This window comes from Tenrec ecaudatus, unplaced genomic scaffold (genome assembly GCF_050624435.1).
Source record: "Tenrec ecaudatus isolate mTenEca1 unplaced genomic scaffold, mTenEca1.hap1 Scaffold_368, whole genome shotgun sequence".
In the NCBI taxonomy this organism is placed as follows: Eukaryota; Metazoa; Chordata; class Mammalia; order Afrosoricida; family Tenrecidae; genus Tenrec; species Tenrec ecaudatus.
Genome location: NW_027459118.1, coordinates 153643 through 165122, shown reverse-complemented (window position 1 = coordinate 165122; position 11480 = coordinate 153643). Strand labels below are relative to the sequence as shown.

The window sequence follows — 11480 nt, the reverse complement described above, 5'->3', positions numbered from 1 at the left end:
GTGGAAATTTTCTTCACACCCTCTGATGTATCTTGAATCTTTTCATCCTAATAAATACTCAAAAATGCATATTTATTCAATAAATTTCCCTTAGAATGATCTAGAAAATATGTTCTATGCCAATATTATTGTCTGGAATCATATAATTATTAACAAAATTCTCAAGTAATATGGAAAGGATGAAGAAGAAGAAAAGATAAAGCTAATCCATAAGAAAAACAAGAACAAAGCATGGAGTCTTACAAAATAATAATGAAAAAAATTAACAGAAACTTAAAAAAATGAACTCAGGGCACAAAATTTGAGGGGAAAAACTCAATAACTCCACAAAGGGGGAAAAAAAACCAGAAATGCAATGCATTATGACAGCAATAAATGCATACACATCAATAATGACATGGAATGTAAAAGGACTCAATGCACCTCTCAAGAGGCAGTGAAAAGCATAAATCTGCTTGATCCATAAATCTGCTGCACCGCGACGGCTTCATCTCCGATTGTGTCCCCGCCGACCGCACTGCCATCTGCATCTCGTGTTCTCCCCGCAGCCCGGATACATAGTATGACCAATAGGTGTTCCATATCTCAGCTATTTTCTATGGAAAACCAAAGAGATCAGATCCTGATCGCCACTGTTGGCTTTGAAGAATGGGACGTCTTTAGAGAAGCTTGATCTTCGGAGGCCTCATCTTGAGACCTTACAAGTCCGGATTCCGGCAGAGTTCCTCTATCTCATCTCGTTGCTGATTGAAGGTGCCCTCCCCTTCTCCACCCGTCTTCATTACTGGGAGGTAGCAGGAAGTCAGCATCATGGTTGGGTCCAAGGCTACCGATGTGCCCCCGACCGCCACGGTGAAGTTCCTGGGGGCTGGCACAGCCGCCTGCATCGCGGATCTCATCACCTTCCCCCTGGATACCGCTAAAGTCCGGCTGCAGATCCAAGGAGAAAGCCAAGGGCCATTGCGGGCCATAGCCAGCGCTCAGTACCGCGGCGTGCTGGGCACCACCCTGACCATGGTGCGCACAGAGGGCCCCCGCAACCTCTACAACAGGCTGGTCGCCGGCCTCCAGCGCCACATGAGCTTTGCCTCTGTTCCCATCAGCCTTTATGACTCCGTCAAGCAGTTCTACACCAAGGGCTCTGAGCATGCCGGCATCGGTAGCCGCCTCCTGGCAGGCAGCACCACTGGTGCCCTGGCTGTGGTGGTGACCCAGCCCACAGATGTGGTGAAGGTCTGGTTCCAAGGTCAGGCCCCGGCTGGAGGTAGCCCAAGATACCAGAGCACTGTGGATGCCTACAAGATCATTGCTCGGGAGGAAGGGTTTCAGGGACTCTGGAAAGGGACCTCACCCAATGTGGCTTGGAATGCCATTGTCAACTGTGCTGAACTGGTGACCTATGACCTCATCAAAGATTCCCTCCTGAAGGCCAACCTCATGACGGATGACCTCCCTTGCCATTTCATTTCCGCCTTCGGGGCCGGCTTCTGCACCATCGTTATCGCCTCCCCGTCAACGTGGTCAAGACAAGATATATGAACTCTGCCCTGGGCCAGTACAGCAGCGCTGGCAACTGCGCCCTTACCATGCTCCAGAAGGAGGGGCCCCGGGCCTTCTACAAAGGGGTCATGCCCTCCTTTCTCCGCCTGGGTTCCTGGAACGTGGTGATGTTCGTCACCTACGAGCAGCTGAAGCGGGCCCTCATGGCTGCCTACACTTCCCAGGAGGCTCCCCTTTGAGCCTCTCCTGCTGCTGACCGGACGGAGCACCTCTGGTTTGTACATCAGCCCCAGCCAGGCCCTGCTTTTTGTCTCCTCCTTGCCTTCCCTTTGTCTCTCTTCTTACCCCATCCCCTTGTCACCCCTCCCTCCTTCCCCACCTCTCCTCGCTCTCTCTGCCGCCTCTTCTCATAGCCCCTCCGTCCTGAAGGAGTTGATCCCATCCTGGCACCAGCTAGGACGCCATGCCCCAGTCCCTTGATAAGCTCAGTCTGAGTCTTTGCCCTGCCCCCACAACCCAGCCAGCATGCCACCCATAAAGCAAGCTCAACTGTGAAAAAAAAAAGAAACACAATTAAGACATAAAGACAAATATAATCTAAAAATCAAAGGTAGAAGAAAATATATCAAGAAAATGGAAATTAAAAAAGCAAGGGTAGCAATATTAATCAATTACAATTTTAAAATGTGTTACTGGCTATACAAATTAATAATAAAATAGGACCAAATCTTTAATGAGAGACAAATAAGGGCATTATATGATAAAAGGAACAAAAGAGCAAGATGAAAAATAGTAATAAGTATATATTAATTTAGTGGCAGACCCTCAAAATATATTAATCAAGCTCTTATAGACTTAAAGATAGAACTACATAATTTTACAGTAATAGAGTTAAATACATCCACACTGGGTTTGACAGAACAACACTAAATATCAACTGGATAATAAATCAATACAGTAACAGAAGAACTAAATACCACAATTACTGACCTCTTAGACATGTAGGAAACATACTATCTGGGAAAACGTCAATGTACCTTCTTCTCATGTTCATATGTACCATTCTTCAGAATAAACCATACGTTAGGCTACAATGCTAGCTTTAATACATTTTTTAAAATTGTGATATTACAAATAAATTTTACTTCACCGCATTATTAAATTATATATGAACAATAGGAAGATAAAAGAATAAAATCTAACATGGAAAATGAGCAATTCTGTGCATTAAATTACTTGGAAATGGTAGGGATTAAGATTTTAAATTCCTCACAAAAACAAAAATAAGCATACCAAAAGCTTTAGTATACTTCAGAAGCAATACTAAGAACACACGTTATGAACAATATATGAAGATATCAAAAAATAAAGCAAAAGTCAGCATGGTAACACAAACCTTCAACAATTAGAACAAAAAAGAGCTAAGTAAAACATCAGTCACCAGAAGACAATAAATATTAAAGAATAGAGCAGAAATAAATGAAAAGGTGAAGATAAACAAGCGGCCATCTAGCTCAGAAGCAACAAAGTCCACATGGAAGAACACACCAGCCTATGTGATCAAGTGGTCCCAAAGGGATCAGTTACCAGGCATCAAAGAACAAAAAATCATATCATTGACTGCACACCTCCATGATAGGATCGCTGAAGACAAATGGGTGCATAAGCAAATGTGGTGAAGAAAGCTGATGGTGCCCGGCTATCAAAAGAGATAGTGTCTGGGGTCTTAAAGGCTTGAAGGTGAACAAGCGGCCATCTAGCTCAGAAGCAAAAAAGCCCACATGGAAGAAGCACAACGGCCAGTGCGATCACGAGGTGCCAAAGGGACCAGGTATAAGGCATCATGCAAAAAAAAAAAAAAGATGTAAGTGTGTGTATGTATGTGTATATCTGTGTATATGTATATATGTATATGTATATATGTATATATATACCATATTAAATGAAAGGGGAAATGCAGAGTGGAGACCCAAGGCCCAAGTGTCGGCCAATGGAGATCCCCTCATAGAGGGGTTTAGGAGAGGAGATGGGTTAATTAGTGTGCGAGGTAGTACCAATGAAGAGCACAGCTTTCCCCCATATCCTGGATGCATCCTCCCCCCAACTACCATGATCCGAATTCTACCTTGCAGGGCTGGATAGGACAGAGGCTGTACACTGGTACATATGAGGGCTGGAGGTATAGGGAATCCAGGGTGGATGATACCTTCAGGACCAAGGGTGTGAGGGATGATGCTGGGAGAGTGGAGGGTGAGTGGGTTGGAAAGGGGGAACTGATTACAAGGATCCACATGTGACCTCTTCCCTGGGAGAGGGACAGCAGAGAAGGGGGGAAGGGAGACTCTGGATAGGACAAGATATGACAAAATAACGATGTATAAATTACCAAGGGCACATGAGGGAGGGGGGAAAGGGGAGGGAGGGGGAAAAAAAAGAGGACCTGATGCAAGGGGCTTAATGGAGAGCAAATGCCTTGAGAATGATTGGGGCAGGGAATGTATGGATGTGCTTTATACAATTGATGTATGTATATGTATGGATGGTGATAAGAGTTGTATGAGTCCCTAATAAAATGTAAAAAAAGAAAAGAGGAGAAAAAAATGATTAAGGCAAAGACTGTACAGATGTGCTTTATACAATTGATGTATGTATATCTATGAACTGTGACAAGAATTGTATGAGCCCCAATAAATTGTTAAAAAAAAAACAATAAAGAGATCTTTTGCAGCAAAAAAAAAAAGAAGAAATAAATGAAAAGGAAACAGGGAAATAATCAATAAGACAAGTTAATTCTTTAAAAATATTAACAAAGTTTGACAAACTACTGGTAAATTTATTAAACTAAAAGGAATAAGAAAAGCAAATATAAAGAATAAGAAATGAAAAGGCCAATATCACAACAGAACCAAAACTATGAAGATCACAACAGTGAATTTGAAAATTTATAATAAGTGGACATATTTCTAGAAAAACACTACCTATCTTTATTTTTAAAAAATCATTTGCGGTTGTGGGGTGGGGCTCGTACAACTCTTGTCACAAACCATACATCCATCCATCCATTGTGTCAAGCACATTTGTACATTTGTTGCCATCATCATTCTCAAAACATTTGTTTTCTACTTGAGCCCTTAGTATCACCTTCTCATTTTCCCCTCCCTCCCACTTCTGCCTCACTCATGAACCCTTGATAATTTATAAATTATTATTATTTTGTCATATCTCACACTGTCTGATGTTGCCCTTCACCCACTTTTCTCTTGTTCATCCCCTAGGGAGGAGGTTATATATAGATCCTTGAAATCGGTTCCCCCTTTACATCCCCAAATTCCCTCAACCCTCCCAGTATCGCCACTCACTCCACTGTTCCTGAAGGGATCTTCTGAACTGGATTCCATGCGTTTCCAGTTCCTGTCTGTACCAGTGTACATTATCTGGTCGGGATGGATTTGTAAGGTAGAATTGGGATCATGATAGTGGTGGGGGGAGGAAGCATTTAAGAACTAGAGGAAAGTTTTGTGTTCCATATTTGCTACACTGCACCCTGCACTCTTTTTCTCCCCAAGACCCTTCTGTAGGGGCATGTCCAGTTGCCTAGAGATGGGCTTTGGCTCCCAAATCTGTACTTCCCCTCATTCACAGTGATATGAATTTTTGTTCTTTGATGCCTGGTCCCTGATCCTTTGACACCTCGTGATCACACAGTCTAGTGGGCTTCTTCCATGTGGGCTTTGTTGCTTCTGAGCTAGATGACTGCTTGTTTACTTTCAAGCCTTTAAGAAACCAGACGCTATATCTTTTGATAGCTGGGCGCCATCAGCTTTCTTCACCACATTAGATTATGAACCCATATGTCTTCAGTGATAGTATTAGGAAGGTGAGCATTATGGAATGCTAGTTTAATAGAACAAAGTGTTCTTGCACTGAGGGAGTACTTGAGTGGAGGTTCAATGTCAATTGGCTACCTTAATATAAACTTATAAATATATGGACATAGATTTATTCCCCCATCATCATATATAAATATATTTACATATGTACATGCCTGCATTGTGACCTCTATAAATGTCCTTTGCCTCCTAGTTCTTTCCATTATTTCCTTTTACTTTCCTCTTGTCCCACTATCATGCTCAGCCTCCATTTAGGATTCAGTAATCCTACTCAGTTACATTGTCCTTGATCAATCCCTATCAGGTGTCTCACATGCTTCTTGCCACTGATTTTGGATCCCTTCTTGTACCCTTGTCCCCAGGTTTATTAACACCATTTCCTTTCCCCAACCTCCCCCTCTCCTTTGACCCCCCCTCCCCCAGGACCATCGGTCACGTTGTTTTCTCCTCCAGATTGTTTATCTAGCCTATCTTACCTAGATAGACCTGCAGAGATAATAATACGCACACAAAATAAGACAGAGCAAGACAAAGTGACAAAAGAAAACAAAACAGCAGCAAAAACAAAACAAAGACATAATAGTTCAAGGTCTGTTTGATGACGTTTAGGAGTGTTTTCCAGTGGAGTTTGATGGGGTGCCACGGCCTGGCCCCAAAGTCTATTTTTGGTACTCCTTTGGGACTTCCTTGCTCTGTACTCTTGCTGTTCTATTGCCCGGCCTTAGTGTTTTGCCTTGTTGTGGTGGGGTCAGATCGGGTGCCACTCCCACACTGTATCTCCAGTGCTGTCCCCTGTAGGGCTTTGGGTTCATGAGGGTTTTCATGTCTCCTAGTGGGGCCGGCCATATGGTTCTCTCTGTGCATTGACTACTCTGAGCAAGGATATCAGTCCTCAAGGCTTGGTGGGTCAGGATGTGCTCCACTCCCTCTTCCTCACCCTTCATTGCTCCCATGTGCTTTGATCAGACATATCCCTCTCTCTGACCTGTAGCTTCTGTGCTATCTTCTGAAGTAAATTCTTCTGGGGGGAGCAGTGGCTTTCCATGTAGTTGGGATTGGGCCTGGGCCCTGAACACTATCTATCTAAGTTTAAAAAGTCTGATGTCCAAGATGTCAACTGAAAATTAAAAAAGAAGAAATAGATCATATGCTATAAAAAATGTTCAAACTGTAAAAATGGTAGACCTCTATGACTGCACTGGAAAACAGTAATCATTGGTTGCTAGATTAATTTGACTCAAACATGCCCTAAGTATGAATACACATATACATGTGAATATGTATGGAAGTACAGATATTAATATCAATACAAATAAGAACATGAATATTACTGTAAATATAATTGAAAATATAAACATGAATAACAATTTGAGTGTGAATATGAATATGCATGTCAATGTAAATATGAATCTAAATCTAAATACACATATGAATCTAAACATATATGTGAACATAAATATGAATATGAAAATTACTGTGAATATCAATATAAGTAAATATATGTTAAAGTGAATAAATAAATACAAATATCATTATATAAAATAAAAATATTTCATGATATGATCGCTGAGGACAAATGGGTGCATAAGCAAATGTGGTGAAGAAAGCTGATGGTGCCCAGCTATCAAAAGAGATAGTGTCTGGGGTCTTAAAAGCTTGAAGGTAAACACGTGGCCATCTAGCTCACAAGCAACAAAGCCAACATGGAAGAAGCACACCAGCCTGTGCGATCACGAGGTGTCGAAGGGATCAGGTATAAGGCATCATCAGGGGAAAAAAATCATACCATAGTGAATGAAGGGGGAAGTGCAGAGTGGAGACCCAAAGCCCATTTGTCGAACACTGGAGATCCCCTTGCAGAGGGGTCTAGGGGAGGAGATGAGTCCATCAGGGTGGGATGTAGCACCGATGAAGAATACAGCTTTCCTCCAGTTCCTAAATGCTTCCTCCCCCCCAACTATTATGATCTGAATTCTACCTTGCAAGTCTGGATAGAGCAGAGTATGAACACTGGTGCAGATAGGAGCTGGCGGCACAGGGAATCAAGGGCAGTTGAAACCTTCAGGACCAGGGATGTGAGGGGCGATACTGGGAGGATTGAGGGTGAGTGGGTTGGAAAGAGGGAACCGATTACAAAGATCTACATGTGACCTCCTCCCTGGGGGATGACAACAGAAAACGAGGTGAAGGGAGACATAGGACAGGGCAAGATATGACAAAATAATAATTTATAAATTATCAATGGCTCACGAAGGAGGGGAGAGGGGGAAGCGGGGAGGAAGGGGGAAAAAAGGACCTGATGCAAAGGGCTTAAGTGGAGAGCAAATGCATTGAAAATGATGAGGGCAACGAATGTACAGATGTGCTTTACACAATTGATGTGTGTATGGATTTTGATAAGAGTTGTATGAGTCCCTAATAAAATGTTTTTAAAATATTTCAATATATTTGTAATATGTTATTTGAATATATGCTCAATATATTCAAAGTATGAGTATATATGTAAAAAGAAATATAAGTATACCTGCCACTTTGAGGGTCCCTTGTACATGTACACCAGATTTATTACTGATAAAAAACAGAAATCTTAAAAAAAAAGCTATTTCCTGACAGTGTATTTTAATGTAATTTAATGTTCAAGTCAGTGTTTTCCTTTTCGAACATTTTTTGAGAACTCCAATCACGTTCTTTTAAATACCCTTTGCATTTGGGGAACAAAAATAAGACTGAAGGAGAATATCAGGGATGCCGAGTCGATAAAGTAAGGTTTCCTTACTTGCAGTCACTGATACTTTCAATATCTTCCCCCAAACCATAATTTTGGTCATCGACTTTTCAGCAGTCGTCCCTACCCATTGTACAGATATCACAGGCATTTGAGGCAATTGATCCTCAAAGTGACATCACACTACCCTGTAATACAGGTTCCCTGAAGCAGATGTTTATAAAAAGGCTGCATGGTGCAGTGGACTAAGTATTAAGTTACTAACCACAGGTTATGGGTTCAAACCCAGCATCCACTCCTTGAGTCAAAGATTAAATTATGTGTGTCATAATATTGAGAGCCCTGGAAACCTTCTTGGTCTTTCCCTTGCCTGCATCCCACTTGCTTCAGGAACCAGCTCTTGGGGAAACCTTCCTGTGGAGTTGTGATCCATGAGTTTAGCAAGCTGTTCCCTGTTCCCATATTGTATACCATTCACAGTGACACTCATATACAAATACCTGGCATCTTTAAATGCAGCTTCTCCACCAGGGGACTCCAGAACCTTCTTAGCCAGGGTGAGCTTTCAGAGGCAGCTTTATCAAAATTATTGGAAATAAACTTCCATGGGACTTTTGGTAGTTTTTAAAAAAATGTTAACATTCCCAGTGGTAAAGACTCTAAATGTCTATAATAAAGGTCTTTAGGCTAAAATACATGAGAGTTCACCTTTACAGTGAACTTTGAAACAAATGGCAGAACGCTGTTCAAGGATACAGAACAAAGGGCAAAAGACAGGTAGCTGTTTCCCACACTGCTTCAAGAGGAACCATCTGAGCAAAAACCAGGATCACTCAAGAAAAAGGTAAAGGTGCACTAAGAGCATCAGTGAAAAAGTAGGTCCAGGGAGCAGTGGAATGCCTACTGAAATGCTTCAACAAGCAGATGAGGCACTGGAAGCACTCACTCACCTTTGCCATGTAATATTTAACACAGCTGTGTGGCCAACTGACTAGAAGTGATTACACACACACACACACACACACACACAATGTCATGTCAAATTGAAGATATAGAAATGAAGAGGTGGATTTTGGAAGCCTGATGATAGCTCCTAGTGGGTGTGGCCTTATCACAAGGATCATCCTGGGAACTTCCTCTCTCTGTTTTCACCTTCTTGTTGAGGGGCCACTGGGAGACCTGCCAAAGCCCTGGAGATGCGTCCACCACAGAACTCTTCACCCACAAGGCTGTGCTTCCTGCACTCTGCATCGTTGCTTGTGGCTGTGTGAGTTTGACGAGGGATTCCTGGACTAGTACTGGACTAATGGACTTGATCTGGACTGGGATGTTTGTTTGATATCCAATCACTCCTTGATATAAAGCTCTTTCTTATACCTATAGGAGTGTCATTACATTTTTTTTCTAGTCACCCTGGCCTAACACATATACACACATGTACACAGACTGAGTGAAACAATTTTTCACACAGACACAAATCTTGGAATGACAGCTACAAACGGTGAAAACAATTTGCTTTAACTAAGATCTTTTTTTCAGGGCTTTCAGTGCTAGGGCCCTAAATATCGATGAGACCGGCCATGTATACAGGTGCCAGATCTTAACAAGTAGGGACAGAAATGACACTAAGGAAAAAATTAGGCCTTTGACTTAGCTAGCACCCATGACAACTCATGCCTACACACAGTCACAGGAGAATCAGTGAGACAAGATAGAGGGGGTTAACCTGGGTCAGGGCTATGGAGAAGTTCTTGCAAAGTTACAGCTAAACAAAGTATAAAATTCCCCTAACTAGTTTATATTTCTACCATAAAATAATAGCAGTTTGACACTTTAAGTTCAGACTCAGCTAAACTCAGCTTCTATCTCCACATAGTCAGCCTCTACTGAGTTATTTCTGGTCCCTGACTTGCAATGTAAAGCAATGTAAGGAGTGTCAGACAGAGCGAGGTTGCTGAGAGCACCCTGGCCAGTGCAGGGAGACACAGTTAAGAACACACTCCCTGGTTATGTCCTAGATGGATATTGGGGAGCTAGAGTCCTATGCTCTTAAGTCATACTTGGACATCAGAGATTTCTGCCCCAATTTTGTAAGCTATTCAGTTTGGCAGTAGTGTACCTCTCCCAGTCAGGGTCCTTTCCCTGCTCCTGTAGTCCCACATGTGATTGTGTTTAATTGATCTGCCACTAATTGTTTGTGAGTTTCTTTTGAATTCTGCGAAGGAGCTCAAAAGAACTATGTGGTCAGCATAAGGAGATGCTTTCTGCCAAAGATATAGGTCAGACCTCATTTTTGTTGTTGATGATGTGTAGTGTTTTTGTAATTACTTTCCAAAGTTGTCATACTTCAAGAAGCCTATGAGCACACCTCTTTATATATAATATATATACACACTTATATATATATATATATATATATATATATATATATATATATATATATATATATATAATTGTGAAATTACTCAAACTTTATAAATTGCCAAGCAATCAGAATTTTCTTGTAACTTCCCGGATCCCTCTGTATGTATACTCTCTGAAAATTTCCTTTCACATCAGTACTTTGGATCCTTAGAGATACTACTGCCACTCCCTGGATTGTTTTGTTACTCAAATAAACTCTTTAATTTTTAACAGAAACCCCAGTTTTCTCTTTGACAGGAATGATGGAAGAGGAAATGGTATGCACATTCTTTCTCAAGGCTGTCTATCAATCACTGCTACATCCTGAAAGGAAGGAAGGAAAGAAGGATGAGAGGGAGGGAAGGAGGGAGGGAAGGAGGGAGGGAAGGAGGGAGAGAGGAAGGGAGGAAAGGAAAATAAGCAACAATATATGACAATAGATTTACCATCTTAAGGAAATTTTATTTTTATTAATGTTGTAAATAATCTTTGGTGAAATTTTACCAATATTTATCACCAATAATTATTACCAATAATTTATTACCAATAAAGGAACCAAGAAGAATCAGATTCCAGAATAAGAACAATGAAGTCATTGGACATTCTGTGTGAGACCAGTGCCTAAACTCCTTGGCCCTGTGTAACACTGCAAATTTCACACTTCCCCAAGGAATCTCCCCTGGGAGATGACATATTGACACAAGATTATGAAATATACATACCTTATGTATTGCCAATACTTATTCTGCATTGTACTTCCTGATACCCTCTCTTTGTTGACCCATTTCCTCTGAGAATGGGTCCTACTATCATTTAGGACTAAACCTGCTGGGCACACATGCAGAGGAAAGACATTCCCAACCTCCAGGTCACCATGAAACAGGACTTTGGCCAAGGATCCAAAATGTGCTTGAAAGACATCAGATGAAATGGAAAGACATTTAGAAGCAAGAAGTACAAAA

The 11480-nt window shown here is 41.6% G+C and overlaps 1 pseudogene; it reads left to right on the top strand.

Moving 5' to 3' along the window:
* The first annotated feature begins 810 nt into the window (after positions 1-810).
* LOC142436498 (dicarboxylate carrier SLC25A8 pseudogene) lies at positions 811-1739 on the top strand (annotated as a pseudogene).
* Positions 1740-11480: the final 9741 nt, after the last annotated feature.